The following is a 27,821-nucleotide window of genomic DNA, read 5'->3' as shown; positions in this document are numbered from 1 at the left end:
TTTTTTGGAGTTCCGTACGTACAGAAACCCCGTAAGTATGAATGGGGATCACTTAAAAAATACACCAACACATGAAATAATTTTTTTAAATTACATATTTTAAATTAATTAAAATGCCATTTATTAAATATTTTAAACAAACATTTAATTTTTTGAAAAAGATATATGTTTTTACAGGGCTAAAAATAAACATACCTTATTGAAGACTTTTTAATTTATAAATGAGTGATAAAATTTTATTTTTCTATTTTTTGAAACTCTTATGCTGGTAAAAGCTTTTACCAAATGTAAGAATTTGACAGGCATTCAGCGGGTGGAAGTTGTGCAAATAGCGCAACTCTCCACCCGCAGAGGCCCGAGATCTCCTGGGGATGCGGAGAATCTGTCAAGATCGCAAGTACTGGGTTTTAGCGCATGTGCTTCGCATGCCTAAACCCGGAACTTGCGCGGCCCCTACGGGCGCATACACACCTCGTATGCACCCGTAGGGGTCACAAAATACTGCCCAATATAATTTATTTAAAGCAAAAGTAATAGAAGTGCTAAATGACCGACGTGTAGATAACTTGACGTTTTGGCTAAATACTCAGGACTGCATACATCCTTGTACTTATTCCATATCATCTATAATATTGTAAAAATCTTACATCTGTGTGCGCTTCCTGTCTACATTACCTTCCTCCCTGTTGTTATGTTTTTGTCACACTTATGTCAACTTCTGCCATTGTAAAATTTTGTGTCCATATTTATAACGGAAACTGACAATTCTAAACTTGTCGCACTAAAATTACACCCTCCCACAGTGGTGCTGCTGTAACATTTCAGTTTGATGCCTCCTTGCTGCTCAGCCTGTACTGCAGAGAAATATTATATTAAAATGCCCTGGTTCCAAGATCCACCAACTGCTAACCTTCCTTTACCTTAGTCTTAATCTCCCACACCCTGTGCAACGCCACAGGATATTAACTAGTCTATATATAACTTGAGCTGATTTATATTTATTTAAATTACAGCAGGTACTCTCAAATTAACTACATTATTTTTAATAGTGTTGGTAGTTGTACATGTCAGTAAGAATCTTGACTATAAAGGTGATTTTACTCTGCAGTATTGTCTTCAACTCCAGACACATATGCACAGTTGATGGCACCACCAAAAAATAAAATGACCAATGCCAGTGAGGCTCCAGTTTTTTCTGGTTTTCTGATCGGCTAGCAAAATTTAGAGCTCCCTGTTCATCTTGTAAACATGCTGATCCAGTTCAGCATGCCAGCGTCTTTAGGTCATAATGTAAAGTGGTATCATGACATAAGCACCCTGACACATGGAAGCAGCTCAGCATCAGATTTCCAGCAGGTTTACTATGGTATACACAGTGCTCAAAAGCTCACAGTGCTAGCAGAAGGGTCCTGTGCATGCACGGAACATTGAAATATCGTTTCAGGAGTTAGTCTCGAGTCTAGCTCCATTTTGTTGCACAAAGGTCGATGTCTCAAGAACTGGATGTTAGATTTACCAAATTAGGTAGAAGAACAATCAACAGGAAGCAGATTCCCTAAGTATGATCTTAATTAAAAGTGTGAAAGTTAATTCAAATGTATATCTAGGATGACTGAAGTGGGGGTAATTTGAAGTAACAAGAAAATACAAGGTAGAATTGTTTGCAAATGTTGTTAAAATGGTAGTAATTGGAACCTGAAGATAAATATGGTTTATTATTATTAAATATGGTTTAACATTATTAAAATAGATGAAGGATGAAATTAGATTTTTTTTAAGTAAATGATGAAAAAACCCACAATAGTTTGGCATCAAATACAGCTTGTCTTTAAAATATTTGACTTGCCAAGCATCACAATGGCAACTAGAAACTTAACCTGACAGTGGTAACAGTATAGTTTTTACAGTGCTGTACTCAGTTTGAGGCAAGGACTAATCTGATTCATTGGTAAAGTCATCTGACATTTTAAATATTAATTACTGTGAATCATATACCTACTGGTGAACACAGCAGTATTTATTCTGAGCTCAGGGTTGAATGTGATGGATTTGTAGCACTGTGAATATAATGATACTAAATGACCAAGCAATATTTAACCACTTGGTGACTCTAATATTACCTAGGATATATGGCACAGAAACATGCCATTCGGCCCAACCAGCCCATGCCGGCAATATGAAAGATTTTGCACAGTAATATTTGAAATAAAGTACGGCAGTGTTACTTCAGAAGTACAAAAATAAATGAGCTCACCTCTGATCAAACTAATTAAATTATTTTCAGCTTGATGTGGGCAATTAGCAATTTTCTTTTAAGTATGTTTAATTGCATGCATGTAGTATCATGCAATGGACCTCATGTGTCACAATGGGATAGAAACTCATCTATAACAGTGCTAAGCGATGCACTAAGTATTCATTCTTCTGTGGAAACAATCTGCTTATCATTTTAGCTATGTTTTTGAGTGAATTTGTATGAGCAAGATCTGAATCAAGTCCAAGGGATGCACAGTTGAGCGTATCTGGCATACAATTGGTTTAGCCATCCATCACCAGATTTGGTTAGACCACATCAAGCACTATGAGGCTTCACTCCCCACTGCCAAAATTGCCCACTATTCCAGGAGAGCAAAGATAAAACCTAACTTATTTTCTTCAATGTCAAACATCTACCTGAACCCGTTCCCTCTGTCTCACCTCCAGCCACAAACGCAAAGAGTTTGGACTTCTTTTTCACTAAGAATGAGATCAACCATTCAGCTGCATCTGCTGCTTTTGTCCCTTCTCCTTGTCCACCAAGACAAACCACCCCTCAGGCTCACCCGGCCCTAGACCTGTCCTAGCCCTGATCTAGTTTCTCTCTTATCTTGGCCCATGCCTCTCTAAGCCCATCTTGTCCATGACATCCACCTCCTGCCCTCTTGTCCCCATTCCCGTAAAAATGCTGATCAGCCAATCTCTCTACCTGGCATCCATGCTAGCTGACATTGTAAATGATTGCACAACTACCAACTCCTTTCAGCACTCCTTCCTCACCACATTCCAGACATTTGGCTTGACATTCATAACAACAACAACACTTATCAGCTACCCATCCTCATTTCATTTTGTTTCTTCTCTAGCTCTCAGCATATGCACTATAAGCACAATCCCTACACATCTCCACTTACCTTTACAACAGCCACTCACTAACTCTTGCCCACTGTTTCTACAGGGCAACACAGTACATAATGCAAGGGAGAGGACCAAGACCTAGTGAGATGTACCCAAACTCATGGTCCTCACCCAAATGGAGCACGAATCAGTGGAGATTAGCAGCCTGGGCAAAGCAATGAGCATCAGGGAAATCAAGGCTGGCATATTATCTGGGCAAGGTGCCTGCATACATCTCAGCAAATATTCAGCAAGCCTCAGAACTTCAAGCTGCATTCTCAAGTCTATCACCTGCTAATATCCTCTCAGTACCATCTTAATTCTTGTCTCTTTTCTCTTCCCTCTAGAGCCTTTTCAGTACATGGACCCTGCTGAAGAAGACACCTAAGAGGAGGACAATTCTCTTGAGGATGCACCATCAAGCACGCCATACCTCCCAAGCACCAGCACAGACCTCTAAAGTAAAGTTCCTATCTTCATGTTTAAATCCCCTCATGGTCTCGTCCCTTCCTATCTCTGTAACCTCCTCCAGCCCTGCAGGCTCCCCCCAAATCTCTTTGTTCCTCCGACTCTGGCCTCTTGTGCATCTTACTCTGCCTTTGTTCAAAACCAGCCACTGTGCCTTCAGCCATTTAGGCTCCATGCTCTGAAATTCCCTCTCCAAACTATAACTATAAATAATCGTTTGACCGTGAGACTGTCCTGGATTCCCACATCTGCAGGAAATGTCTCTGCCTTCAGTCACTCCGGCTCAGAGTCATTGGGCAGGAGTGCAAGTTAGAGGCACTTCGAAACATAAGGGACAGGGAGGAATTTCTGGATAGTTTTATCCAGAATACAGTCACACCCCAGAGGAAAGCACAGGTTCATGAAAGGGAGGGTGTGACTGTTAGGGCTCCGGGCAGGGAATTAGGAGGCGTTGAGAAGGAGGCTCCGCAGACACTGGTCCTGTCCAACAGGTATGATGTACTCGCTACTTGTGAGGACAAGGAGAAAGACTGCAGGGAGGACAGCCACTGTGCAAACCAAGGCACCATGGCTCAAAAAGCTGTCCAAGGGGGGAAGGGAAGAATAGAAATGTGGTAGTGATAGGGGATTCTATAATTGGGGGGATAGATAGTGTCCTCTGCAGCCAAGAACGAGAATCCTGAAGGGTGTGTTGCCTACTTGATGCCAGGGTAAGCGATGTCTTGTGGTGGCTGGAGAGGAATTTGGAAAGGGTGGGGGCAAATCCAGTTGTCGTGGCCCATGTCAGAACAAACGACTTAGGTAGGAACAGGGAGGAGGTCCTGCTGAGGGAGTATCAGGAGTTAAGAGCTAAATTAAAAAGCAGGGCCTCGAGGGTAATAATCTCTGGATTATTGCCCGAGCCACCTGCAAATTGGCACAGAAACAGTCAGGTCATGAGAATTAACACATGGCTAAAGGGATGGTGTGGGAATTAGGGGTAGCCTACAGACCACCTAATAGTGGAAGGGAGGTGAAGGAAGAAATATGCAAATTAGGGAAATGAGTAAAAAGACATTGAATAATAATCATGGGGGATTTCAACTACCCTGATATTAATTGGACAGAAGAGGTAGGTAAAGGGGATAAGGGAATGGAGTTCCTACAATGTGTACAGGACTCCTTTCTAACCCAATATATAAAAATCCCAACAAGGGAGGATTCACTATTGGATCTAGTAATAGGGAATGAACGAGAGCAGATAAGAGAAATAAACGTAGGGGAACATCTAGGCAATAGTGACCATAATATAATACACTTTAAGATAATAATTGAGAAAGACATAAGTATGACAAAGACGAGGGTAATAGATTGAAGAAAAGCTGATTTTGAGGGGCTGAGAATAGAACTTGGGGAAAAAAATGGACAATATTGGCAAATAGTGACACAGAACAGCAATGGGATACATTTAAAACGGTGTTCAACAGTGTCCAGGAAAAATATATTCCGCTAAAAAAATAGAAAAAAACTAAACACTAATGAGACACCGTGGATGAATAAAGCCATAAGGGAAAAATTGAGGGCAAGGAAAGAGGCATACATTAAGTACATGGACAGCAGGGGACAGCATGATAAGGGAGAATGCAAAGAGATTTGGGGAAAAGTAAAAAAAATTAGGAAGGCAAAGAGGAACTATGAAATTAAATTATCAAGGAACATAAAACAAAATAGTAAAATATTTTACAGGCACATAAATAAAAAAAGGAAGGTCGGGATGGGAATAAGGCCATTAAGGGATAGACAGGATAGTACCACAGGCAGTGATAGAGATGGCAGAGATGTTAAATAATTACTTTGCTTCAGTATTTACCATGGAGATAGAACAGGTGGAGATGACATCGGATGATGAGATTAGTAATGAGATGACTGCATTTAAAATAAAATTAGGAGATATATTAAATAAACTAATGAAGCTCAAAGAGGATAATACCCCTGTTCCGGATGGATTACATCCACGCATTTTAAAAGAATCTAGGGAAAAGATAGCAACAACAACAACAACTTGTATTTATATAGCGCCTTTAATGTAGTAAAACGTCCCAAGGCGCTTCACAGGAATATTATAAGACAAAAAATTAACACCGAGCCACATAAGGAATTAGGGCAGATGATCGAAAGCTTAGTCAAAGAGGTAGGTTTTAAGGAGCATCTTAAAGGAGGAAAGAGAGGTAGAGAGATGGAGAGGTTTAGGGAGGGATTTCCAGAGCTTAGGGCCTAGGCAGCTGAAGGCACAGCCACCGATGGTTGAGCGATAATAATCAGGGAAGCTCAAGAGGGCAGAATTTGAGGAGCACAGATATCTCGGGGGGATTGTGGGGCTGAAGGAGATTACAGAGATGGGGAGAGGCGAGGCCATGGAGGAATTTGAAAACAAGGATGAGAATTTTGAAATCATGGCGTTGCTTAACCAGGAGCTGATGTAGGTCAGCAAGCACAGGGGTAATGGGTGAATGGGACTGGTGCGAGTTTGGACACGGGCAGCTGAGTTTTGGATCATCTTATGTTTATGTAGGGTATAATGTGGGAGGCCAGCTAGGAGTTTGTTGGAATAGTCAAGTCTACAGGTAGCAAAGGCATGGATGAGGGTTTCAGCAGCAGATGAGCTGAGGCAAGGGCGGAGACAGGCAATGTTACAGAGGTGGAAATAGGCAGTCTTAGTTATGCCACAGATATGTGTTTGGAAGCTCATTTCAAGGTCAAATATGACACCAAGGTCTGGTTCAGCCTCAGTCAAATGCTAGGGAGAGGGATGGAATCAGTGGCTAGGGAATGGAGTTTGTGGTGGGGCCTGAAGAAAATGGCTTTGGTCGTCCCAATATTTAATTGGAGAAAATTTCTGCTCATCCAGTACTGGATGTTGGATAAGCAGTGATTCAAATTAGAGATTGTGGAGGTGTCGAGAGAAATGGTGGTGAGGTAGAGCTGGATGTCATCAGCATACATGTGGAAATTGACGCCGTGCTTTTGGATGATGTCGCCAAGGGGAAGCATGTAGATGAGAAATAGAAGGGGGCCAAGGATAGATCCTTGAGGGACCCCAGAGGTAATGATGTGGGAGTGGGAAGAGAAGCCATTGCAGGTGATTTTCTGGCTATGATTAGATAGATAAGAATGGAACCAGGTGAGTGCAGGCCCACCCAGCTGGACGATGGTGGAGAGGCGTTGGAGGATTTAAAATGGACCTCTTTGACCAAGCTTTTGGTCATCTTTTCGTCGGCATCAATTGTTTCTGAATACGTCTCTGTGAAGCACCTTGCAACACCTTGCAACGTCTTTCTATGTTAAAGGTATTATAGAAATGCAAGTTCTTGTTACTACTTGTCATATGCTTATCATCAGAGCAGATTTTGGTTTGTGAGCTTTTTGGGGACAGTGCCAGTTGTTTTTCTGAAGCTATTGGTCACATTTTGCTAATTCTTTATGTTGTCACCCAATTTGTTGTAATCCATAGACATACACACACTGGGCAATATTTGTCCTCATACTGACTTTAATTTAATGCGGAGACGTGGTGGGAGAGGGGGGTGTGGGGGCCCGATAGCACGTGGAAAACCCAGAAATATGTATAGCACGTCTGTCAGTGGCTTTTTTACGCAGTCTGTTCATTAACATCTGATTTTCAAGTTTCCTGTCCAGTTAATGTCAGTGGCCATAATGACGACCCATATGATGCAATCTCAACTCCATTATTTAAAAGGACACGCCAAACATGCCAGTTGAAGCAGTTGGAGATGTCATGGAGAGAGAAAGAAGTGTTGGAATGGAGTCAAGATGGGCAAAGGCTCTGCTCAGCTTCACCAACACCTCCGTGAATGTGCTGCTTGGGACTGTGAGGACCCGGAGGGAGATACAGTTCCCTAGCAATGGAAGGCAGAAGCCTGCTGGTGAGACAAAGAAGGTGTGTTTGGAGGTTGCCAAAGAGGTCAGCAGCAGGAGCATGGTGCCACGTTCCTGGATCCAGTGCAGGAAGTGCTTCAATGCCCTAAGCAGGGCAGGAAAGGTGAGAGTAAGGGTGCATTGCCATACATCCTGATGTGCGTATCACCCCCAACCCCCTCACTCTGCCTTCTCAAGTCTACTCCAGCACATCACTCCTCACACCAACTTACCTAGCAGCTGTACCCATCTTTCTCTCTCTCTATGCACTTCTCCACATCACCATCTATCCATCCAGCACTGACACTCACCGTCATCCCGATGCAATGTCATGCCTATTCCTTATCGTCACCCTCAACAAATGCTCTCCATCCATTGGATGAACACATGCCATTATTCTCACTCATTACTGGTCTCTTCTTTCACTCCTTGCAGGAGAAGAGAGCAGAGAACAGCAGGGAGAGGTAGGTAACTGGAGGGGGCCCTACACAGAAGTGCTTCCTCTTCTCAAGTGCTTCCTCTTCTCACCCGTTGTCTCCACCATCACCCCGTGCACCCCCACCAGCCAGTACCTGACAATGCTGCCTTGTGTCTTGATTGCTGAGTCTGCCACTGCACAGGTGCAGGTGGAGCAGTATTTGGCGGGGCCCTCAAGGGCTCCAAAGCCCAGAAGACGTCGGCCAAGAGCAACTCAACAGTCGGAGCAGGGATCTGAGCAGCCTGCCTCTACCTCTGCTGAAGCTACAAGGTTTCCGCCACGTAGAAGCACTAGGAAAAGGAAGAGTAAAGATATTTAGTTGCACAAGGGTATGCACATGGATGTGTTAGACATTGTTAAATTGTTAAGTTTCTGTTGTGTATTTGAAGCACATAAATATTGTTCTTTTGCTCCACTTTTCTGTTTTGCCCATTCTTGGTTGCTGGGCGGCAAGTGGGCGTTTCAGTTGTTTGATGATGAATGGGAAGACATGAATTTACAGCGACCAATGGGGGTCTGTGAAAGAGATGCTTGGCTGATTGCAGAACTACTTTTTGAGTGGCATTTAGGGTGCAAAAGTGGCTTTAACACGTGGTTCCTGGATGGGTGTAACCTAAGTGAACCTGGCAATAATTATGACATCCCGAGCAGCAATGTGTGCCGCTGGTGGTGCACTGCCCGTATCACCTTCGGCCTCCTCCTCCTCCTCGGAATCCATTGAAGAGGCTCTGTGCTCTGCGCTTTGTTCCTCCTGCAGGTCCAAAACTTCGCTGCTGGGCAATGTTGTGCTGAGTGCAGCACACCATTCTGGATTCCCTGGCTGGTAAGTGCTAAAGGGCACCTCCAGATCTGTCCAGGCACCTGAAATGCATCTTCAGCATGCTGATGGCTTGTTTGACTATACATCTGTTGGCCATACTGTTATATCCATGTATCTTAATGTTGTGTCCTTCAATAATCAGACAACAGACTGCAGGGAACGATCAACAGGTGTTTACTGAATGAGGGTTCAAACTGCAACTGACTGTACAGATCACTACTCAGGGTTTATATACAGGTGTGGTCACTGCCGGTACTACAGGATACAGGAGCTGTAAAAAGTAGTTCTCCCCCTTAAAGGTACATACATTACAATTCCTCCCCTTTTAGATTAACAGTACCATAACACTCATTTAACAATTAAATATCAAACTAATTACAATTAACACTTTTAACATGCAACATTAACTGAAAATAGTCTATTTATAAATTCAGTCTTTGGGGAGGCTTCCTGATTCTTTCTGGATAATGCCTTTCCCGAGTGTCTCGCTCTTGGTGCGGAGGTGATTCTAACACCCTGACGTCAGTTGATCATCAGCTTCCAATGCTATTGTTTCTGAGGTAGATGCGACCTGTACGTTGGGTTCCTCACCAGGTACGTATGGCCGAGACATGGGGTTGACTCGTTCCTGTGACTCTAGGATCTGGTCAGCATGGCGTCTCGCAATGTTCTCCCCAACATCCACTGTGTACATTAGTGGCCCCTGCCGTGTGCATATCGTTCCTGGTTGCCATTTCTCTGTTCGGTAGTCGCGGGCCAAGACTGGTTGCCCTACATTGAAGCTCCTTGTCGGCTTCTCATTGGTGTGCTGGAATTGCTTACTCTCAACATCCCTTCGTACATTTGGTCTGAGCAAATCCAGACGAGATCACAACCTTCGGTTAAAGAACATCATGGCCGGGGCCTGGTTGGTGACTGCATGTGTCGCCTTTCTGTAGGCTAACAGGAAATTGTCCACCTTATGCTGCAGTGGAATGTCGTCATCGCACATGGTCTTTACTGCTTTTTTAAAGGTTTGTACGAACCTCTCAGCCAATCCATTTGTGGCTGGATGATACGGGGCAGATGTATAATGCCTTACCCCATTCCTTTTCATAAATCTTTGAAACTCTTCGGACACAAACTGTGGTCCGTTATCAGAGCAAATCTGCTCTGGCAAGCTGTTCCTGGCAAAAATGGTCCGTAGGACTGCAATAGTTTTCTCCGTGGTGGTGGAGGACATTTTGATCACCTCAGGCCATTTCGAGTGCGCATCCACGGCTATTAAGAACATTGAGTCCATGAATGGACCAGCAAAATCAATATGCACCCGTTGCCATGGAGATGAGGGCCACTCCCATGGGTGTAGAGGGGCATGTGGTGGTGCATTTTGGACCTTCTGGCATCCTGAGCAACTCTTTGTCAGGTCCTCGATTTGCTGGTCGAACCCCGGCCACCACACATAAGCCCTAGCAAGGCTTTTCATTTTCACCCCTCCCAGATGACCTTCGTGAAGCTCATTGAGCACTCTCTCCCTTAACTTGGGTGGAATTACCACTCGGGATCCACACATCAAGGTCCCCTGGCATACTGACAGCTGTTCTCTTCTGGATGAGAATGCTGGCAACAGTGAGTCGCCATGTGCTGGCCATCCCTTCACCGTCAAATCATATACCCGAGACAGTGTCGGGTCATTTCGGGTCTCCTTCTCCATACCAGCATTAGTTACTGGCAAGCATTCAATTATAGTCGAATGAAATATTTCGACAGGATCCAGTGCTGGTGCTTCCTCCGCAGTAGGCAGTGGCAGGTGTGATAGCCCATCAGCGTTTCCATGCTGTTTCGTGCCCTTATACTCGATTTCATATTGGTGCGCCCCTAGAAAAAGGGACCATCTTTGTAGCCGTTGCGCAGTCATCACCGGAACGCCCTTCTTTGGATTAAAGATGGAGACAAGTGGTTGGTGGTCAGTCAGCAAGGTGAACTTCTGCCCGTGCAGATAGTGATTGAACTTTTTCACTCCCCACACTAGGCTGAGGGCCTCCCTGTCAATCTGGGCGTAGTTACGCTCGGCTGAGGTTAGTGACCGAGATGCAAAGGCTACTGGCCTCTCCGAGTCGTCCGGGAATTTGTGCGACAGCACCGCTCCAATGCCATAGGGTGATGCATCACACGCCAACCGAATTGGTAGTGCTGGGTTGAAATGAGCCAACACCTCTTTTGATGTGATCAATGCTTTGCTCTTCTGGAAAGCTCGTTTACATTCGTCACTCCACTTCCATGGTACCCCCGTTTGCAGTAGGGTGTTCAGTGGGTGTAGTACGGTAGACAAATTTGGCAAGAACTTATGGTAGTAGTTCACCAGCCCGAGGAACGACCTCAGTTGTGACACATTTTCCGGTGTTGGAGCCTTGACTACTGCCTCAATCTTTTCAGGGGACTTATGTAACCCCTCTTTATCAATAACGTGGCCACAATACGAGATCTGCTTCTGGAAAAACTCGCATTTGTGGCGATTAGCTCGGAGCCCATATTCCTTCAATCTAGTGAACACCTGCTCCAGGTTGGCGAGGTGATCACTGTCATTTTCGCCCGTGACCAGGATGTCGTCCAAATAACACTGGGTCCCTGGAATCCCTTGCAGGACTTGTTCCATTGCCCTTTGCCAAATAGCCAGAGCTGGTGCTACCCCGAACACCAGCCGGTTGTATTGGTAGAGACCTTTATGAGTGTTGATCGTGAGGTACTGTTTCGAGGCTTCTTCTACCTCCATTTGCAGGTACGCCTGGGCCAGATCAATCTTAGTGAAGCGTTTCCCTCCAGATAGCGAGGCGAAAATATCTTCAATCCGCGGAAGCGGATATTGTACAGTGTGAAGGACTGGGTTCACTGTCACCTTAAAGTCCCCACAGATGCGAACCTTCTTTGGTTCCCCAGGCGTATTACTCAACGACCTCTTCATTACAGGAACGATGGGTGTAGCCCACTCGCTCCAGTCCACTTTGGACAGTATTCCTGAACGTTCCAAACCTTCCAGCTTTGCTTCGACGGCTGGGCGGATCGCATAAGGTACCGGTCTGGCCTTAAAAAACTTTAGGCTTGCATTTTCCTCTATTTTGATCGTCGCTGTTATGCCTTTTAGTGTTCCGAGTCCCTGCTGGAAGACTTCTTGTGCGTCAGTTAGCATTTTTGACAGTTGTCCAGGTGTGACGTCGTCATCCTTTTTGGCATCTACAGTCAGTGCTTTTATGGAATGCCAATCTAGCTGTATCTTCCGGATCCATTCACGTCCTAGTAGTTGTGGTCCTCCATCTGGCAATACATATAGGTCCATTTTTGGTGTTTCCTTGCCGTTATATATCACGTTCACCCTTATTTTTCCTTTGGGGTAGACTTTTTGCCCCGTGTGCGTCTTCAAGACAATCTTTGTATCTCTCAAGGGCATATGTGAGAATAGCCGCTTGTAGTCCCTTCGGTTTATGACTGTTAGGGCTGATCCTGTGTCCAATTCCATTTTCACTTGGACTCCTGCTATCTTGAGCGTGACCCAGATAGTTTGGTGATCCTCCGTTTTGATCACATTATGTCATTTCAGACAATCCAGCTCCTTGCTTCCGGAGTCTGTATCACTCTTCTGTTCGTCTGAACTACTCTCCGTCACCTTATGTACCTTCTTGTACTTCTCCTGTGGAGATTTCTTGCTGCTGGTTTTCTTTCCCGACCTGCAGACTCTTGCTATGTGTCCTACTTTTCCACACTGTCTGCACACTTTGTCCTTGAACCAGCAATCATTATGGTCGTGTGTTGTTCTGCCGCAGCGGTAGCACTTCACTGTTCCGTATGACATTTCATTTGTGCCATATTCTTGCGGTCTCCGTTGTATCTCTGCAGCGCCCCGTGCTGCTGCTTCGTGTGATACTGCAATGCTGAAAGCCTTGTCCAGCGTAAGATCCTTTTCTGATAGAAGCCGTTTCTGGGTTCCTTCACTTTGAAGCCCACACACAAACTTGTCCCTTAAAGTATCTGCTAGTCCCGTTCCAAACTGGCAGTGTTTTGATAGCTTGCGCAGTTCCGTTAAATACTCAGCATTACTTTCATCTTCATGCTGGTTCCTTTTGTGAAAGTTAAATCTTTCTGCTATCAGCAGCGGTGTGGGGTTTAAGTGGTCCTGTAGGATTGACACTATGTTTTCAAAATCCTTTTCTTCTGGCTTCTCTGGGGTTACTAGGTTTCGTAGTAAGCCATACATTTTTGCACCCATTGAATTCAACAATACCAGCGCTTTCTTGTCATCTGGCACTTCATTCGCCTTGCAGTATACTTCTATGCGTTCGACATATGTCGTCCAATCTTCGACTTCATTGTCGAACGCTGTGATACTGCCACTCTTCGGCATTTTTGGGTGTGGTTAGACTGGCTTAAAATGGTGTCTCCCGCGCTTTCCTTTCTTCCCCGCTTCGGCTTAAAATGGTGTCTCCCGCGCTTTCCTTTCTTCCCCGCTGCGGCTTAAAATGGCGTCTCCCGCGCTGCTGCCAACGCCGCTCTCGGCGGTCCTCGTGGCAAATGGCGACGCCCTGTGGGTTTCGTGCGCTGCTCCTGCGCTGCTGCCAATGCCGCTCTCTGCGGTCCTCGTGGCAATGGCAGTGCCTCGCGTTTTCCTGCGCGCCTCTCTCCCCCGTTGACGCTGCTCGGCCCTTTGAACACCGGCTGTGCTCTGCTCTCTCTCGTCTCTCTCCCCGTTGATGCCGCTCGGTCCTGAACACCGGCTGTGCCCTGTGTGCTCTGCCCTCTCTCTCTCCCCCGTCGACGTTGCTCGGCCTTTTTCTGTGCCGCTCGGTCGGCTCTAGCCGCCGCTGTCCGGGAAGGGTCTGCGCAGTACCTGTTGCCAGCCCATTTCGCTGGACCACCATGACTGGAAAGCTAAGCCTGGATCTCGACAGCCTCCGCTGCGATGCTCAAATCTCCGCTGGATGACTGGGCGGTTGCCCGTGGTCGACGCCCGTGCTTCTGGACTTGACCTCCTTCCACTGTTCTCCAAGAGCGAATCCCTGGGAGGTGATGCAGAGTTGCAGGTAGGTTCGAATCTGCGTCGTCGCCAATGTTATATCCATGTATCTTAATGTTGTGTCCTTCAATAATCAGACAACAGACTGCAGGGAATGATCAACAGGTGTTTACTGAATGAGGGTTCAAACTGCAACTGACTGTACAGATCACTACTCAGGGTTTATATACAGGTGTGGTCACTGCCGGTACTACAGGATACAGGAGCTGTAAAAAGTAGTTCTCCCCCTTAAAGGTACATACATTACACATACGACATTCATTGTTTCGTTCCTAGGCCTCATTCCTTGGGTTTCTGAGAGGTGTCATCAGCCATGTTTTAAGTGGGTATCCCTTGCCTCTGAGCACCCAGCCGGTAACTCTGCTTCTAGGTGTGAAGACATCTGGAAGGGTGGACTGCTGCAGGATGAAACCATCAGCCCCGATTTTCTCCCAGCCGTCGGGCGGGTTTTCAGGCGGGCGGGGGCCGAAAATCGCAGAAATAGGGGGTCGCGAACCCCCTGCCTGATTCCCCACCCTGCCCGACTTTCGGCCCCGTGTTTCAGCGCGACCCGAATCAGACCCGCCCGCTGCAGGCGGGAATGGTCGGCGGGAGCCTAATGATCAATTATTGGCATGTTTAATCCTATTTTCAAGGGCCCTTGCAATTTCCTGCCTTTCCCCACGTAAAACACGCCTGGTGGGAACACCGCTGATGAAACCTGGCGTGAACAGAGTTGGCTTGCTTGCTTTCAGCTGCAGGTCAATCAGGACTGAAGAGATTTAATCAGACAGCATTTGCAGGCTACAGGACCTTGTTGCTGAAGGCTTGGGGCAACTTGTTGAAGGCTTAGGCACAGCTGTGGAAGGTTGGAGCCTCACACACTTCTCCAGTGTGAGCTCCTGGGAAGCCCCTCTCACCACCTTAACTCAGTGCCTCCTCAACGGAGGCATCTGCCAGAAGCATGGGAGGCCTTTTGTTCCTTCCCTTCCTGGCATTAGAGGATCTCCAACAGCAGAGGAGGCTGGAGCAATTCCAGGAACAGCATCACCGGCAACAGCAGCAGCACCAGCAGGAGCGGCAGGCTGCGGCTCAGCGACCTGGGGCAGCACAGGCCAGAAGGGGCCAGCGCATGGAAGGCCGTCGGTGCAGGAGATACCCCCCAAACAGGGTCTACAGACACAGGGTCAGCTACCTCAACATGACTGAGCAGCAGTGCCAGAGGTGGCTCCGACTTTTGCGAAAGGTTGTGACTGACATCTGCGCAATGCTGCAGCCAGACCTGGAGCCCAGAGCACCAGGTCCACACTACTTACCAGTGGCCATCAAAGTCACCACCGCACTCAACTTTTATGCCTCAGGCTCTTTCCAGGGATCAGCAGCAGACATCAGCGGCATCTCCCAGGCAGCCACACACACTTGCATCACGCAGGTAACCGATGCCCTCTTTGCCCTCGTGCACAATCACATCCATTTCACCAGGGATCGCGCAAGTGTGAGGGCGCGAGTGCTTGGATTAGCTCAGCTGGCAGACTTTCCAAGGGTGCAGGGCATCATTGACTGCACACACGTGGCCCTTCGGGCACCCAACCGCAATCCAGGAGTTTTTGTCAACCGCAAGGGCTTCCAGTCCCTTAACGTTCAGCTGGTGTGTGACCACAAGAAGGTGATTTTGCATGTTTGTGCCAGGTACCCTGGCAGCTGCCATGACTCCTTCATACTGCGCCAGTCTACTGTGCCTCCGCTATTCAGTCCACCAAGCAAACTTCAAGGATGGCTACTTGGAGACAAGGGATATCCCCTGCGCTCTTGGCTAATGACGTCGTTGAGGAGACCAGCCAGCGAAGCTGAGGAGCGCTACAACTCCAGCCACATTACCACCAGATGCATTATCGAGCAAACCATCGGATTGCTGAAGATGCGCTTCAGATGCCTCGATAGAGCAGGTGGAGCCCTACAGTACTCATCAGCCAGGGTCTCTAAAATCGTCGTGGTATGCTGTGTGCTTCACAACATGGCACAGCGTCATGGCTTGCCAATTCCGCAGGACCAAGAGGCTCCTCACAGAGCCGCCTCAGATGAGGATGATGCTGAGGAGGAGGAGGAGGAGGACGAGGATGGAAACGAGCATCCTGCAGAGGCCTGCCAACCAGCGGCACCAGTGCGTGAGAACATTGCTGGGCGGAATGCAAGGGACGCACTCATCCTGGGCAGATTTGCGTAGCCTGGTACATCAAACACTGCAGCCTCACTGCTTATTAACTGACCATGGACAGTGGCCCATGCCTAGACATTCCTACCTATTTGACCAACTTGGTGACATCTGCAAGTTATCCTAAGGCCTCTATGTGATATCCCCATTTGCCAAATGACAGACGCCATAACTGCAGCAGCTGCCACCAGATTTTTTATGTACAGGAAAATGATGGCATTAAAACTATTTACAAGACTTTTCACCCAGTGACTACCCTTGTGATTAGTGGTGCTTTATTTTTCTCTTACGCGTGCTCCTACGTAGTGCTACCCCTGTGGCTTCAGCAGATGTGGAGGCCCCTTACTCACTTTCCTGCTGTGCCTGTCTCAACACCTTTGGCGGGCGTCCTCTTGGGTGGCGAGCCTGTGAGGGCTCGCCAGCAGTCTGCTGCTCCTGCGGCTGTGCAGGGCTTGAGACTCCTATCTCACTGGGGTGTGGACTCCGGTGGGCCTCTGACCGAGGGCTCTGAAGTGGCATGGAAGTGTGAGCGCATGGAGAGGAGCCCCCACTTCCTTGAGGTGTGCCAACAACCTCCCTCTCATGGGTCAGCTCCCCCTCAGCGCCTGCAAGTGGCTGGAGAGCACCTTGCTGCACATCAGGGGGGCCATGGGGACCCGTCTCAGCACTGGAAGTCCTGCTCAGAGGGACTTCCATGAAGATCTGGTTTCAGTGCTCAATAGATGCCCATTGCTCCTCAAGAGATGCCATTCTATTCAGAGCACTCACCATGTTTTCGACACCCTGGCGACTAAGCTCCTCCATGGCCACAGCCCTCCTCTCCTCGGCTGCAGCCCTCCTCTCCTCTGCTGCAGCCCTCCTCTCTTCGACTGCAGCCAGCATTGTCATGGAGGTAGCCATCCTTTCCGTGGTGATGCTTTGATGCACCAATGTGTAAGGGGTTTTAGATCGCAGAGGTTTCTCTCTCTAGAGGCCTCTCTCTCGCACAGTAAAACCGTGAGTGGTTCGACCCACTCGCCCCTTAGATTCTGTACTCTGGACTTTGGGGCAGGAACTACAATGTAGAGAAAACTCTTATAGACCAAGTTTGATGAAACGAAATGAAATTTTATTGCTAATGTAAAACAAATCAAATGCAAGCAAATAAGAGGGTGCATGGGAGGGAAAAACACAAACAAATCACAACGACACAATACTAACTAAGGCAAATACAGGCATATTATACTCTACAAAGATCATCATGAAATGGGGAAACACATGGAACATCGAGGGACAACAACTCATGTTAATTATACCCTTAAATGTCCACCCCCTTAAACCTATCTAGATCTGATTATGAAGGGCCAGAAACATGCTCACCAATCCAACTAGGAAGTGTAAGGTTTTGAAACAGGTCTGCATTTTGATCCCTTCAGGCGTCCTGTCTCCTCGTGGTGGGCGCTGCGGGCTGCGCCACACTGCTCTCTTCCTCGATGCGAAGGTCACGAGCAGGCCGGATCTCAGCGGGCCTGGACACCAGTATGGAGGACGACCATCTGTTTGACCATTTTCATATAGGTTTCTTAGGACTACGGCCCTTGGTCTCGTCAAACGGCCTGGGGTAGGTCGATGATCTCCCGATGTTTTACCCCGGGGCAGGACGCCGGCTCGAACCGTCTTCTTCCCCTTCTTCAAGCGATGATGCCACCGAATACGATGGTAGCACCACGATGGCTGTTTTTGTTTCTACCCCCGGGTTCCCCAGATATACTTCTCAGGAGAAGCCTTTTTCTCCCGCCCAAATCAGGTTAGTCTTTGTTTAACTTTTGGCGGGCTTATCGCACAGCGGGGTAGTTGTTATATTTTAAAATACTTTGGGATGGCCGGTAAAGGGCCATCTCTGGTCTGGAATGACCTTCATTGTTTTTAATGTCCTGGTGATGTCCTTAACGGGTCCTTGATGCTCTTCTCATGAATATGAAACTGTTCCCTTTTGTCTGGGTAAACATTTAGATGGCCTTTATCTACAGGCCGATCTTGACTGGATCTGCATCCAATCTATATGTATATGTGGGTGTTTGGTTTCGTTCTCTCAGAAACGGCTTCCAGAACTTACTGTGGGCTGAATCCACAAAGCTGTCTGAGGACTGCAGGAACCATTTTAAAGTGTCCCAATAAGTTGGTCACATGGTCTGGTGGCCATTTTGAATGCCTCTTTTTCCTAGGCTTCTTTTAAAATAGTCTTTAAAATCATGGCCTCTTCTGCCATTCGACCCTTTATAATATAAAGTTCAATTTTGCGAAACCTACAAATGACTCCAATAAGGCTCTGCTCATGCTCGCCATGGACTCCTCCATTCGCTCCACACTCGCAGCGACCCTGGAGACAAAACCTCCCAGAGACTCCTGCATCTGTGCATGGAGATCCATCACCTCCTGTCTTGCGGATGGACCCAGAGGCATAGGGTTGACATGCAGCTGAGCTGAGCTGGCAGAGCCCTGCGCCCTCCGACAAGGACTCTCCACTGCTGTCCCTGTCTCCACAATCTGCTGATGCTCACTTGTGAGGTGTGATACACCAGGTGACAACTCTACTCTATGTCCTGAAGGTCCCACTGAGGTGTGAGTGTCTGTGCTGGTGCTGGGTGCGCTTACTTCTGCTGATGCTGTGCCCTCAGAGGCTGGAGCTTCCTCTGAGGAGTCTGGCTGCAAAGCCTCTTCCTCCTCGGCAGTGGCAACGGGGGCACCGGATGGTCCTTTGTGGGAGTAAAGGAAAGAGTTAGAGATGTGATGGCAAGGCTACTTGCACATTGGATTTGGCATATGCTCATAAGTCCAAATGATGTGGCTTCAGAATCATATCAGCAACTCATGCTATATCAATGAGAGAGATGGGGAACTATTCTGTCACCAGCTTGCGGGCTTGCTCCTGTCTCTCCTGCCCCAGCATCCACAGGCACGTCAGCCCCAGCAATCTCGATCGCCGCTTCCTCCCAGGGGGTCAGGTGGGCGAATGAGGGTGGCCCTCCTCCAGTCCTCGCACGCTCTCATCTATTGTGAGCTCTCTTTTCCTGCAATGAGAGAGACAAGTGGAGTTTGAGTGAGAGTGCAGGAGTGAGTGTAGAGATTGCATAGCATAGATGCTTAGAAGGAGACAAATATTTTGTGAGGCTGCAAGACCAAGGGCCTTCCCTGTGTGTTGTCAGTTGTGTTCCAAGCATCAGAGTGAGAGGCAGTGTGAGGGCTGGATGGTGGAATAGTTATGTGAATGTGAGCATAGAGAGATAGGGAATGGGTAAGGGTGCATGGATGTGACTGTGAAGTGGGATGTGGAGGAAGAGATTGCTGAAGCTGAGTGCTGTTGGGGAAAGGCAATGGGGATCAGGTTGAGGATGATGGAAACTTCGTACTTACTTTCCCTGTGCGGTGAAGATCATGGAAACGCTTTCTGCACTGCATCCAGGTGCGACGGGTGAGTCCCAGAGAGTTTACCTCTGCATCCACCTCCATCAAGGCAGCCCTGGACTCTTTGGGAGGCCTCTTCCTCTCTGAGCGAGGGTAGAGGACCTCCCTGTGGGCCCTTACCCCATCCACCAAGGTCTGCAGTGACGTCTCGTTGAATTTGGCGGCAGCTCGGCCTCTGCCGCTGGCAGCAGTTGGTGCAGGCTCCTCTGCCATTGTGCAAGAGTGGTTGAGAAGCCTGCAGAGGTGGAGAAGCTTGCTGGACACTTTAAAAGCACCATGAATTATGACATCATACTGTGGGGCTTTCTGACTGGAAATGGACAATTAACAAGGCTGCCCACACGCTGGAACTTAATTGGCCACTTGAGGGAAAATTGCGTGCAGCTGGCTGACCCATTTTTTTTCGGGTCGGAACCCCACATTCGGGGAACCCGAAAATTTCCCGCACGATCCAGAAAATCGGGCCCATCATGTCAGCTGCCTGGGAATCTTGCGCACACCTGCATAAAGATCTTTTTGTGGTTGCACACCAGCTGCACATTGATGGAGTGGAAGCCCTTGCGGTTGATGAACATTCCTGGTTGATCTCAAGGATATACTTGCATTGGAGGCAGTTCAGAGACGATTCACTAGGTTAATTCCAGAGATGAGGGGGCTGACTTATGAGGAAAGGTTGAGCCTATACTCATCGGAATTTAGAAGAATGAGAGGTGATCTTATTGAAACATATAAAATACTGAGGGGGCTCGACAGGGTAGATGCAGAGAGGATGTTTCCCCTCGTGGGGAAATCTAGAACTCAGGGGCATAGTTTCAGAATAAAGCGTCACCCTTTTAGAACTGAGATGAGGAGGAATTTCTTCTCAGAGGGTCGTAAATCTGTGGAATTCTCTGCCGCAGAGAGCTGTGGCGGCTGGGTCATTAAATACATTTAAGTTGGAGATAGACAGGTTTTTGCAAGATAAGGGAGTGAAGGGTTATGGGGAGTGGACGGGGAAGCGGCTTGGAGCCCAAGATCAGCCATGATCTTATTGAATGGCAGAGCAGGCTCGAGGGGTCCAGTGGCCTATTCCTGCTCCTATGTCTTATGTTCTTATGTTCTTATCTATAGGTGCCTTAATTGCCACATGTGTGCATACGATGATGCCCTGCACCTATGGGAAGCCAGCCAGAGCTGCAAATCCAAGCGCCTACGACTTCTGACTGGCGTCACCGCAGGCAAAGTTGACATAATTGGCAGCCCTGGTAAACAAGCCCTCAGTCACCTGTCTTATACATTAGTGAGTCGCCATCTGCGAGATCCTGAAAATGTCTCCAGCAGAGCCCTGAAGGAATCCAAAGGCAAAGAAGTTGAGGGCAGTGGTGACTTTGACAGCCACTGGTAAAATTGTATTCAGGTCACACAGGTAACCTAACTGACTTTAATTGGTTGATCAATGATTATTTGATCAATCACATTCTTGCTCATTGAGGTAAAGATGTTCTTGTTCAATCTGCTTTGTATAGAAATCCTTTAATAAAACCTGGCCATCAAGGATTCTGAAGAAATGCTACTGACCTGATTATTATAGAATCATAGAATGTTGGCTTTCACATACGATGCATCTGTGTAAATGCAGTCCCTGTCATCACCAATTTTTTTAGGGGTGGTTCTTTTAACTGTGTACTCTTTACCTGCTGTTTGTTTTGATCCGATAAAATAAAATGTAAATGTTCTCACAAACTGTGATTGTGACCTAAAAATGAACCCTATTAATAATCAAGTAGAACCAAAATTATTTTGGGGAAGCTCAGTAAGTTTGAAGAAAATATATGTCTGAATTTTGTTCTTGGTGGTTCTTAGAGGCACTTCAACAGTACATCACATATCAATTTATTGCCAAATTTCTAACATTTAAAAAAACTTTTCAGTGTAGTGATGAATTCAACCATCTAATCAAATGCACATTTAAATGACCCAGATACATACCACTACCTTTTGGAAATTATTTTAACAGTAAAGACTAAAAATGGCAGGGTAAGTGCAAGTCAGAAAGCTTTGCTTTTGAAGCAAAGGTTGATGCTCTGATGAAAGAAGTCCTCAAATAGCATGAAGTATGTTTTGAGTTTCATATATAATGCAACTACACTTTGCAAGGATTGTACAGCCTTGCCTAAAACTGGGCAAAATTAATACAGTCACCCAAAAAATGGTGTGGAATGACTAGAAGGAAAGTCTATGTCTGGTCATTTAAATATCTGACTAAAGTCAAGTTTGTCCATTATACATAAAATAGTACATAATTTGCATATGTAGAAATGAAATATTTGTTTATGTAGCATACTCAATCACATATCTAGTGTACAGTGTTATTTTATAACTGTATACATGTAATTTTTAGTTTAAAGTATAGCCATCATTCACATGTTTTGCAGACATACTAATATAGTTATTTATAGTTATTACAGATGCCACTTTGACAACTGGCCCCTCTATATCCAGTCATTGCAAGCCATACTCCAGCCTTAATTAACATAATTAAGCATGCCTTGAAGCATGCATAATCTTCAAAGATACTGCAATGGTGTTTCTCAACTAAGTACAAAGACTAGCACATCAACATAGAACTGGTAAAATTCAAAAGCACAGAGAACAAAGCTACTCCTCTGTTTCCATTCAGCTACAGCTCTGTTCTATTTAAAAAGTCTGATTTGCATTGGTAACATTCATTCTGTTGTGATATCCTCAGCCACGTGGAATGAAGAAAAGTCACATTTTTCTTTTACCAATGTTAGATAGTTTCAGTCTTGATGTCTGGTTCGCAGATTTCCCAACTCTGGATCAACTATTTGATAGACTTAATACTGTTAAAATGTTCATCTTTCAGAGCCAGTGCAAGTAGCGCAGGTTTGTTTTCAATTTGATAAGGTTCTGCACAAGAGCTTATTTAGCAAAAATGAAAGCGCATGGACTTGGAGATAACCTTGTGACATCTATTGGTAATTGGTTGGGAGGTAGGAGACAGAGAGTAAAGGTGCAAAGAATGTTTTCTGATTGGTGACAAGTGGTGTTCTCTAGTGATCTGCACTGGGGCCTCAACTTTTCACCATATATATCAATGACTTGGATGAAGGAATAGGCAGTTGCAAGTTTGCAGATGACACTGCTTCACCTGAAGATTATTGTTCGTCTTGACTCTCCATGTGCAATGCCACAGGAGATCAATGAGCAACAGAGAAAATAGAAAGGGAGTCACTTAAATCACCATCGCTGTGGATTGTTATTGGTACTTGTCTTTGTATTTTTCTCAGATGAGGAGTGGTCTACTATCCTGCAGTAATTTTTAGATGTTGCTTATCATTTACAACCAGGTAATTCATAGGAACTATGACGATTGTTACTTCCTTTTCTGTTGCTACATGAGAGATTGCTGTGAAATATACATCCAAAAATAATTTTAGTTTGCTCTGGTCATAAAAAAGTCAGTTTCAAGCTGGTCTAAAAAGATGGAATTTGTTATTAAAAATTTCCACATGACTGCTTTTCTCTTTCAGAAAGGATATTTGCTGATTACTGTAGTCTTTTGCATTCTTTGAAGTTCATATTTTAATTGCAGGACATCCACACTTATCTAATAGCAACAGCAAACAGGAATGCTACTGTCCATAATAACACCAATAGCTCTGCACTTGACACACATTAGCATAGTAAACCATCTTTTGTTCATAGACACAGACATGGGGTCAGTCTCCACATGTACTCTGCTGCCTGTATCCTATCTCACATTCTAGCTCTACCTCCCCACTTTTGATTCATATACTTTGTGCTGTCAGACTGCTTGTCCAGCATTCAATCCTGGAAGAGGTGAAATTTCCTCCAGCTAAACATTGGGAAGATTGAAGCCTTAATTTTCAGCCTCTGTCGCAAACACTGTGGAGGGAATTTTAACCTAAAAAAAAGGGTGGGTTGGGGTCATGTGGGAAGTTAAAGTGTTAAAAATCTGAAGCCCGACCAGAACCCGTCTCCAACCTGCCAACTTCCAGTTTTAATGGAGGCGGGATGGGGGAGCGGGCAGCCAAACTGCTCCCGGGAGGTGGGTTGTCCATTTAAATATTATAATGAAGCTGGAAGCCTCTGATTTAACCTCCATTTTGAATTTAACTTTAGCTGGTCAGGTTTTACAGGCTTCGTGACGCCCACCAGCTAAAGTAAGGTGAGGACTGCTGGATCCAGTAGGTAAGTGCCTTTACACTTACCTCCTGGATCCAGCATCCCTGCCTAAACCACCCCCCTGCGATCAGAGACCCCCCCCATGAGGCCTCTAATCCTCCTCCCAATCCTCCCAGGCCTCTGATTCCCCCCATGAGGCCTCCCCCACCATGCTCCTCTGGCCCTCTGATGTCGTTTGCCTCCCCTCCTCCGCTCCCCCCACCACCCCCAGCCCCCGCTCTTCCTGGACCCCGTGCTCCTCCTGGACCTCCGATGATGCTCCAAACCCCCACACTTCTCCTCCGGCCCCCGATCTGTGCTCTGGCCTACGAACATTACCAACACCTCCACCCCCCCCACCCAGTTCTCCTCCCCCACACCCCCTGCTCCTCCGGCCTCCGATCATTCCCGACAACCCCACCCCCCTGCTCCTCTGGCCTTTCCCATGCTCATCCGGCCATCCCCGATCCCCACACAATCCCTCCCTCTCTCGTGTCTGCGGACTAGTGCCACAACGCGCCTGCAGCCAGCCAGCCTCTCAATCTGGCTGGCTGTGGGTGGGAAACAGAGGAATCAGGCCCTGTCACTAAGTTTGGGTTTCCCGACTGCTTCAGAGCGCCCCCTGCTCCCACCTGCCTCCCCATTAAAATTCAGGCCTATATCCTCACCACTGACTTAATATCCCTCCCTGCCTACTGCCCATGTTCTCAGGCTGAACCAGACTACTGGCATCCTATTTGATTCTGAGCTGAGCTTCCGACCCCATATTCTCTCATCACAAAAACTGTCTATTTTCATCACTGTAACATCATCTACCTCCACTCCTACCTTGGCCCATCTGCTGCTGAAACCCTCATCCATGTATTGTCACTTCCTGACTCAGTTATTCCAATGCTCTTCTGGTCTACCTTCCATCCTCTGCCCTCAGCAAACTTCAGCCCATTCATAACTGTGCTGCCTGTATCCCATCCTGCATCAGGTCCCGGTTGCCATTTATCTGTCTGCACTGACCTATATTGGCTTTTTGTCCCACAATGCTTCAAATATAAAATTTGCATCCTTGTATTTATAATCTCACATAACAACAGAAAATGCTGGAAAAACTCAGCAGGTCAGGCAACATCCGTGAAGAGAAATTTGAGTTGACATTTCGGGTCGAACCCTTCTTCAAAACTGGAAAGAAAAGAAAATAGATCGAAGGCAGGGCTGCGATCGGACAAAAGAAGTGAAAGAAACAAAAGAGCTAGACGAGATGGTAATAGGCTGAGATTAGGTGTAAAGTGTACTGGCAGGGCAAGAGATAGCTGCCAGGTGTGAGAGAGAAACAAAAGGAAAGGGTGGGGGGGGGGGAAAGGAGTGGAAAAATTACAAGAAAAAATGTGTAATGGGGCCAAGGTTATGATCTGAAATTGTTGAACTCGATATTGAGTCCAGAAGGCTGCAGAGTGCCTAATCGGAAGATGAGGTGCTGTTCCTCGAGTTTATGTTGAGCTTCCGTGGAACAATACAAGAGGCCAAGGACGGTGAGGTCCGAGTAGGAATGGAGCGGTGAATTAAAATGACAGGCGACTGGAAGCTCGGGGTCACCCTTACGGACTGAACGGAGGTGTTCCGCAAAGCGGTCACCCAATCTGCGTTTGGTCTCCCCAATGTAGAGGAGACCGCATCGTGAGCAGCGAATACAGTATACTAGATTGCGAGAAGTACAAGTAAATCGCTGTTTCACCTGGAAGGGGTGTTTGGGACCCTTCCAGGTGAAACAGCGATGGCGGGTCGCGACCCCGTTGTTGCTTCCATCCCGCTCCAGAAATCGACTTTGCATTAATGGGGCCTATTAAGCCCCATTACTTAATAGGGGCTTATTAATGCCAATGCCAAGTGACCTGCTTGTGTGTTGTTAGTTGGTATGATTGCATTAGGATGAGGGTGAGTGTGAGGGGTGGTTAGTCAGATGGGGATGTGATAATGTAGATAGAGAGAGAGGGACGGGTGGAGGTGCAATATAAGTTGGTGTGAGTAAGGATGTGCAGAAGTAAGGTTGGGAAGGCAGAGTGATGGGGATGTGATGAGAGGCACGTTACCTAGCCCTAATAATGGTGCGGATCTGATGACGTCATCCATGATGTGTTTTCAGCCGGGATATTTAAAGGAGCCATGGCCACATTGCACTTGAAGGTTCATCTAGGAGTGTGCAGGCAGCACACTGGACAAATCGACTGCTGCAAAGAGTGCCAAACATGACTGCACAGAGACAAAGGGCTGCACCCAGGTACTCTGATGACTCCCTCCATATGCTTGTGGAGGGAGTTAGAGCATGCAGTGAGGTCCTCTTCCCTTCGAATGTGTGGAAGAGACCTCCCCAGGTGACAAAAAGAGCCTGGCTCCAAAATGCAGAGGAGGTTAACAGCAGGGATGTCGTCAGGAGGACCTGGATGCAGTGCCAGAAATGTTTCAATGATTTCATTAGATCAAGAAAGGTGACTACAAAGCCACATTCAACTTCATCCTGCTGTGCCTCTCATCACATCCCCATCACTCTGCCTTCCCAACCTTACTTCTGCACATCCTTACTCACACCAACTTACCTTGCACCTTCACCTGTCCCTCTCTCTATCTACATTATCACATCCCCATCTGACTAGCCACTCCTCACACTCAGTCTCATCCTAATGCAATTATACCAACTAACAACACACAAGGAGGCCACTTGGCATTGGCATCCCACTCCATCGTAGACTCCCTTTAAAGATCTAACTCATCCATTGCTTACACTCATCCCATTACTCTCATTTGTAGGGGGTGGCGTGTGGTGGTGGTGTTTGGCACGTACGCCCAGTCAGTTATGCCCCTGACTGTTTTCTGAGTGGTTCGAATCGCTCCCACGCCCCTGGGTTCTAGACACCGGACTTAGGTACAAGGCGGCGGTACAGAGAAGACTCGAGTAGACAGGTGGTTGGATGTAAACAAAAACTAAGATTTTATTGAAGAGGAAAACTTGATGCAATCTTATGGAAAAATTACTCGTGTACACTTCTACGGGCGAAAATACAAAAGAATAATAATAATACTTATACAGGGAATGAGGAACACACTGCACATCGAGGGAAAACAACTATCTTAACAATCCCCTTATCCTTATCCCACCCCCTATACCTAACTAGATTAAGCTATGAGGGGTCAGAACTTCATGCTCACCAATCAAAAGGTTTGTTAGACTCAAAACAGCAGTTGGGTTCGGGGTTCGCTCTTGGTGCTCTCTGGAGCCTGCCGTCGTCACGTGGTCTCCGGGCACTGCAAGGGCGTTGTCCAGGTTTGAGTACCCCAAAGTTAAAGTCTCTGTTTGGGCACTTTACCTTGCAGGGATGATTCTTCGTCGACAGCCGACAGATTGAGTTGGTGTACAGATATTCGAAGGTCGGCCGAGGCTGAAGGCCCGAAAATTCGAAGCCTCTCCTCAGTTCGTCTCCTCAGTTGGTCTTCTTCAGCCGGTCTTCCTCAGGAGCCTTCCCTCCGGAGGTCTTCCGTGAAAATGTAGTGTACATCAGCATACAGAGAGTAAAATTACAGACTTTACACACACATCCAAGCATGGAGGGGCCCAACACCCCTGCACCACTTGGTACACATATCTTTATTAAACTGCGTCGCAAAAAAACAACAAAAGAAAAACCTTTATTAAAAATAATAAACACAAAAAAAACGACAACCCTTTAATCAAAATACAGGGAAAAAGACTTAAACCGGCATTTCTCCCTCCACCTTTACATAGTGTTCCTTCCAAATCCTCTGATTTCGGAATTCTGACCACCGACCTTTTCCCTTACACTGAATACAAACTAAATACAACACTATCCCTAACTGGCAAACCACGAGAATGTGGGAAGCCAGTCTGATCCATGAAGGGACCTCTATATTACTAAAAATGTTCCACCAGGGTGGAGTCACAATATCCAATATCTTAGTCCCTATCTCTACTGTTTTCTGTTCAAGTGTATAAAAATGTTTCTGCGAAAATATAACGGCTTTGAGTATTTTGGTAAGATGTTCAGGGAGAGGGGGAATTTCGTAGCCAAAGTGTGCTACGTAGTTCTTCAAATCTGTAAAATTCTCCTTCACAGTG

At 46.6% G+C, this 27,821-nt stretch overlaps 1 long non-coding RNA gene across 1 annotated transcript; it reads left to right on the top strand.

Moving 5' to 3' along the window:
- Positions 1-1,362: 1,362 nt before the first annotated feature.
- LOC147111514 (uncharacterized) lies at positions 1,363-23,063 on the top strand. Its single transcript, XR_015079704.1, has 3 exons — positions 1,363-1,559; positions 3,501-3,614; positions 20,624-23,063. It is a non-coding gene; the product is annotated as an uncharacterized LOC147111514 (long non-coding RNA).
- Positions 23,064-27,821: the final 4,758 nt, after the last annotated feature.

This window comes from Somniosus microcephalus, chromosome 10, assembly GCF_052327205.1.
Source record: "Somniosus microcephalus isolate GS21.2 chromosome 10, FLI_Smic_1.0, whole genome shotgun sequence".
Lineage (NCBI taxonomy): Eukaryota > Metazoa > Chordata > Chondrichthyes > Squaliformes > Somniosidae > Somniosus > Somniosus microcephalus.
Note: the sequence above shows the minus strand (reverse complement) of the source record. Positions and strands in the feature narration are given on the sequence as shown.